The sequence below is a fragment of the Brachyhypopomus gauderio genome, unplaced genomic scaffold (genome assembly GCF_052324685.1).
Source record: "Brachyhypopomus gauderio isolate BG-103 unplaced genomic scaffold, BGAUD_0.2 sc175, whole genome shotgun sequence".
NCBI lineage: Eukaryota > Metazoa > Chordata > Actinopteri > Gymnotiformes > Hypopomidae > Brachyhypopomus > Brachyhypopomus gauderio.
The window spans coordinates 177,417-183,766 of NW_027506996.1; the positions used below are offsets into that span (position 1 = coordinate 177,417).

A 6,350-nucleotide genomic window follows, 5' to 3' on the forward strand; every position below is an offset into this window, starting at 1 on the left:
GTTCAGTTTACAAACAATTAACGTTAATGTGATTTCTGTCACAGCACTTTATCCAATCTTGGATGCACTATAGGAAAAGTCATCAAATTTAGTGTTAAAAAAAGATAATTAAGTGGTTAAATGCGCTCTCTTCAGTTAAATGTGGTGGTGGGTCATTTTTGACCTTTAAGACAACAGAGCTTTTGATTTTTCCACTTGTAGCATGTTGTCTGGCAACCCCCACACAAGCCTTTGTTACTGCCTTGCTGGAAGTTTCCCTATGAATTAATCTGACTCTCCTCATAATCTGTGAGAATCCTAAATTGGCCATTACCAGAGTTTAAGCCCAGACTTAAAATAAGGAGTAGTCTTGTGTCACCACCACGAATAAAGGATCACTGTGCAAGCTGTACTTTATTTATTTTACTATCCACAAATTACTCAAGGACTTGATTACCGTAACAAACACAGGACTCCTGAAATATTTTAACAATACCTGGTAACAGTGGTCAATAAATAAACACATAAAGGACTTGATAAAGCAGTTCTTAGGATGCTCTACCCATGCATTTGAAAGGCCTTGGCAGGGCTTTGGAAATTGCTGAGCACATCTGGAACAAAAGGTTGCGACGTCTTTTTCTTGAGGATGTAGAAGCCGTTGGTTCAAGGTGTGAAGCTGTAAAATATAATATTTATTAGAACTACAGTAAACTTCATGCTAATTAAATGTTAGAATACTGGTATAACTATGTGCCCCTCTCAGAGCATTCTGACTTACATTCTTGAAGATGTGCAGAGGAGGAGCAAGACTTCTGGCCATCAGGTACCAGACCAGCAGCGCTCCTTGCATTTGATTTCTTGAAGAGGAAACATTAAACAAAACAAACTGACAAAAATGAGAACAAGCTATAAAATAACCAAATGTTTCACTGATTTATGGAACAGTGCATGACATCAAATGATTAGTGTAAAACATTATCCCTACCTTCCAGTGAACACAGATTGTAGGTGTCATCCGAGTGAAAAAACGGAATCCACCATGCCTTTTCACAACCACAGGCTTAAGAGAGTCCTCTACAAATATCTTTGACTTTGCAAGTGAGCAGCTGAAATTTGACTCTCACATATATTGCCATTCTCACCGATGGAGAATTCCATGATATGGTTTGTCTTTGGCACCAAGGAGAGACTTGCTACTCCAGCCACTTTTGACCCATTGTTGCATGGATTAGCTGAGATAAATTTGTCTTGCTCTTCTGGATGAACATGTATAATATCCTCTTCAGTAGAAAGTGATTTTTGTTCATAGGTTTGCTGAATAATATTTTTACACAGTAGCTCTGAACCTTTCATTCCTTTGATAAATTTAAGAACCCATGAATAGTACATAAATAGCAGTGAATGTCAGAGGACAAACCAGAGTCTTCAGTTGCTTCAAGCAACTCGCTTACAGCTCTGAAGGCCTTAGTCTGGAACTGTGGCCCCTGTGGCTTTTGGTTCTTGTCTCCAAAGTGTGTCTTAGTGGTGAAATTCTGTTTGGAGGTAGTTGAAGCCATATCTTACTAACAAGTCTTACTGGACTGGACTGTTCTGGACCCAAGTGGTCCAGACAGTGGTCCAAGGTGTTGTTTTCAGATGAATATTTGCATTGCATTTGCAAATCAATGTCCCAGAGTCTGGAGGAAGAGTGGAAAGGCACATAATCTTGAGATCTAGTGAGATGCTGGTGTTGGTCAACTGTGTGTTATATCAAGACCAATGTTAGTGCAGCCATCTACCAGGAAATTTTAGAGCACTTCATGTTTCCCTCTGCTGACATGCTTTTTGGAGATGGAGATTTCATTTTCCAGCAGGACTTGGCACCTGTCCACCCTGCCAAAAGTTCCAATACCAGCTTTAATAACCACAGTATCACTGTGCTTGATTGGCCAGCAAACTCGCCTGACCTAAACCCCATAGAGAATCTATGGTGTATTGTCAAGAGGAAGATGAGAGACACCAGACCCAAAAATGTAGAAGAGCTGAAGGCTGCTGTCAAAGCAACCTGGGCTTCCATAACACCTCAGCAGTGCCACAGGCTCATTGCCTCCATGCCATGCCGCCTTGCTGCAGTAATTTGTGCAAAAGGAGCTCAGACCAAGTATTGAGTATGTTTACTGTACATGCCAACATTTCTGAATTAAAAATAATTTTCAGTTGGTTTATATAATATTTATAGATCCTGGAGGTCTCCTGGAAGTTCTCTCCTTTGTCTTGACACATTAGATTTATTGACCTTTATTTGATTCACCATCTAATCTTTTAAACTTTTTAACTGCTTAAGTAAGAAAACAAAAGAATAACGTGAATGCAAATGAAATAAATCAAAAGATGTACAGTTGGAGAACAAACAGCAAGGGTCACATTAGCTGAGTGGACATTACTTGAACTTGTTACCCCATTTGAAGAACAGATACCATATTGTATTTTACACTACTGTTGGTTATTGGCGAGGTTTATATGCTGCATATGAGACTTAAAAGGCTAGTACTTCTCATTCCATGATGCTGGATGGCACTGTCAAGCTATAGCAAAAATATCTTTTTATTTCATAATTCAATAACTTGACTAAATATTGTCCAATGAGGACAAGCAAAGAGTCCTCCAAGCACTTCTGGGAAGTTTGTTTACTTGGTGGTGATTTAAAACCTGTGGCACTTTTGAAATGAAGAGTTTTTAGGATGTAGAATTATTCTGCCTTAGGGTTGTAAGAAGTCTGAGGGCACCAATGAAATTTATGACCCCCTCTTGTTCCTGGTAGGGATGTTGAACCCTGCCTTTGAAGGTGGTGATAAGCTTATGGTGTTTAGGTTCATCCTAATTTATGGCTGGGTGATTGAGTAACCATGGAGCCAAAGTTGCTTTGACCTTGAAAACTGATGGTAAGATGGTAAAACTCCTTGCGGATGGTATTCATATGGGCCCATTTGCCTATTTTGATTGCAACCAGATTGGAGCCCAACAACTTGATGTCCCATTGGTCTGATCCTACGTCTGCTTTACTTACAACCCCAAGAATGTATGATGGTCCTCTTCCTGCACACCCTACTACACAGCCCAATCTTGTTGCAAGTATTGCACATCAACTTTGTAGCTTGACAATTTCATCATTTTTGCACCGTGCTTTCTGAAACCTTCTAGTGTCTTATTTTCTCCTTTTGACTTACCATGACACTTGCTGCACGTATGAGTGGCCTCAATCTTCACGCTTGTTGCCTCCCCTTGCATGTTGACCTGTGAAGCAACCTCTTCCCACGGCCTGACCGTCTCAGTGGTCAGTGCTCACATCAGCTCATTTTCAAGTTGCAACTTCTGTGAGGCATCTTTGCCTCACAGTCTATGGGAAAATCCAAAGTTCAATACCATTTCAAATAGTCTAAGCTGTTTTAAAGCATCCTAATTACCCTGATTCATTGGGAACAGCTATTTTAATCAACAGGTGAAAAAACAGCTCTCTACAGTTGGTCTGTGGACAGTCATGGTTAAGACAAAGGAACTAAGGACCTGTGGCTGTGCGTTGTGGTTCACAAGTCAGGAAAAGGGCTATTAGACCATATCTAAATGTTTTCAAGTTCCAGTGGCTACAGTGCAAAGCATTATTAAATACAAGATGTTCAGTACCGTGGAAAATCTCTGAGAATGTGGTCGGAAGCTAAAAGTGACACCTGTGCTAGCCTGGAAGATAGAGAGGTGAAAAAGAATCCAGTGATCATCACCAAGGCCAAACTGCTCACCTGCACAACCTCTCTCTTTGTGTCACTGTGACTTCATGTGCATCACCAGCACATTGAGGTAAACAAACACTTTTATAGGATAAACACTTTTACTTGGCTTTTCAGAGGTCACAACAACTGTGTGATATAAAAGTGTCCAGGAGTGATGCCGAGATGGCTTTAATATTATAAATTATGTTGATGGTTTGCTAGCTAGTTAAAGAAAAGAGCTAAATATGCATCAGAAGCTATAGAATATTACCTTTGGAATGTTATGGAATATTCCCTTGTAATTTAAGCTGTATAGTTAACGTTTCCTGGCTTATTCAGTAACTGTCTTTTTCCTTCAGAGTGGTGTCCTTTGACAAACCAGACCAATATTCTCAGACAACTTTGCAAAGCTAATAGGACTAGTTTCAAAACAAATACATTTTGGTTTTGCATAGCCTCCTAGAGAACATTAACTTCTCTGGGGTTAAACTGTTTATACTGAGAATAGCAACTTAACAGATGCACTGACTGATTATGCACTATTATAGACAAGTTTAATCTAATAAATATTTATGTTCATACATGCATTTGTGACTTTGCATTTGAAAGGTTCCTAATCCTGTCTATGTGCAGATGGTTTTGAGCTACACGTAGCATCCTTAACAGAAAGCAGACACCGTAGACCTCTTAGTTTTGTTTGACACATTTATTGAGAAATTTTCATTAAAAGATTTAGATTTATCTATTAAGAGCTAGTGATGGGTAAATGAGGCGTCATGAAGCATTTCGACCCATAGGGAAACTGTATTGATACTGTGTCGATACTGTGTCACTGAATACTGCCACCTACTAGACCTTAAAAATCACTACAGGCAACCTAGTTGACGGACTGATTTGATGACCTAGTCTATACAAAATGTTTTAAGTCATTGTATTTTATTGTGTATTATAGTATTTCATATATTGTTACATAAAAAAATCTTTGATATTCTTAGATACAGTCAATAAATAATGTGAACATGAAAAAGTGAATGTGTTTGAAATAAGGATGCTTGTGGACTTTTTTTCACAAATTTTTATTCAAAAAAATAAGTTTTTCCAACGTTTTGAATTTTAGTCTGTTACGCTTTTTTGAAACAACTTCTCCAGCTGTAGAAAATACTTGCTCACACGGAACAGATGAGGCTGGAGTGCAAAGATATTGTAAGGACAGCCGGAAGAGATTTGGATAAATAGTCTTTTGGTTTTGCTAGTATATCAAAGGATTCTGGAGACCTGGCAATATTGCCCTCTGCCAGGTATTTCTGCACCTCCTGGATGGCATCAGCAGTGGCACTTTTGGTTTGTCTGCTTATTTCAGCCAAAGGTTATCTAAAAACAACAATTTGGCATTTAAGTACATGATGTCCAAACAACAAACAAATAATGCTGAATAACATGTCTGATGACAACAGCTGTTGTGAAGACGGTCCAGGCTGGGGCTCGTTTGTGCGTGTACTTTTTGGCCACCATTTTTTTGATGGTCTGAAAATCATTCAAATCAAAAATACATTTAAATGAAAGATGACATAAATTGGATTTATCAACTACTACTTTAGATCATTTCCACACAAACCTTTCTGGTTGGCAAAACATATGAGGGCTCAAGGACTTGAACCAGTTCACATTTCACTGCTGCAGACTACATAGCAGGAAGCTCGCGGCTAAAAGTTGGTGCTGTTCCCTGTACTGTTACTGTCCCCGGTACTGTTACTGTTCCCAGTACTGTTACTGTCCCCGGTACTGTTACTGTTCCCAGCCGGTTTCAGTGGAACAGTTGCTGTCCGCGTTTGAAAGATCAAGCTCTCGGCTGGGAGTACACGTACGTCCGCTAGCATCTAGCTGTGACCCGCTAGCATCTAGCCCCGGTTCGCTAGCATCTGGCTCCGGTTCGCTAGCATCTAGCCCCGGTTCGCTAGCTTCTGGCCCCGGTTCACTAGCTTCTAGCCCCGGTTCGCTAGCATCTAGCCCCGGTTCGCTAGCTTCTAGCCCCGGTTCGCTAGCATCTAGCCGTGATCCGATAGCATCTAGCTAGAAAAGAGCAAGCTCTCGGCTGGGAGTACACCACGAACATCTACTAGTCGAGAGTTTGCTCTTTCAAATGCGGACAGCAACTGTTCCACTGAAACTAGCTGTGATCCGCTAGCATCCAGCTCTGACCATCACTTTGCTGTCGACTATATTGGACACTGAATAAACAAACACGTAATAACTTGGTGTGTGTCATGAACTTTATTGATACTGATGTAAACCAAACAATCGATAGCTGACGTCCCTTGGCTTGCTAGCTAGATATTGTTAACTAAAGCTGTCAGTATCATTTGTAATATTATAATATATATAATAATAATATGGACTGTTTTACCACTCCGTAGGATGACTAATGGAACCAGCTATACGTTAAATAATAGTTACCTCGCTAGTGCTAGCTGGTGTTAGCTTACCCTGGTATAAGTGAATAAATTATTCTACAAACAATTTGTAGCCTTTATTTAACTTGGAACCGTTCGTTGTTGAATGTTCTCCAACGATACTGGAAACGTATTTAAAATTCAGTCTCGGCAGCGACGACAGTGATGAAGTAAATAC

At 39.9% G+C, this 6,350-nt stretch overlaps 1 long non-coding RNA gene across 1 annotated transcript; it reads right to left on the bottom strand.

Annotated features, from left to right (window-relative positions):
- Positions 1-427: 427 nt before the first annotated feature.
- LOC143501897 (uncharacterized) lies at positions 428-4,389 on the bottom strand. The gene is made up of 3 exons (XR_013126988.1): positions 3,186-4,389; positions 758-836; positions 428-655 (listed from the first exon to the last, which is right to left on the bottom strand). It is a non-coding gene; the product is annotated as an uncharacterized LOC143501897 (long non-coding RNA).
- Positions 4,390-6,350: the final 1,961 nt, after the last annotated feature.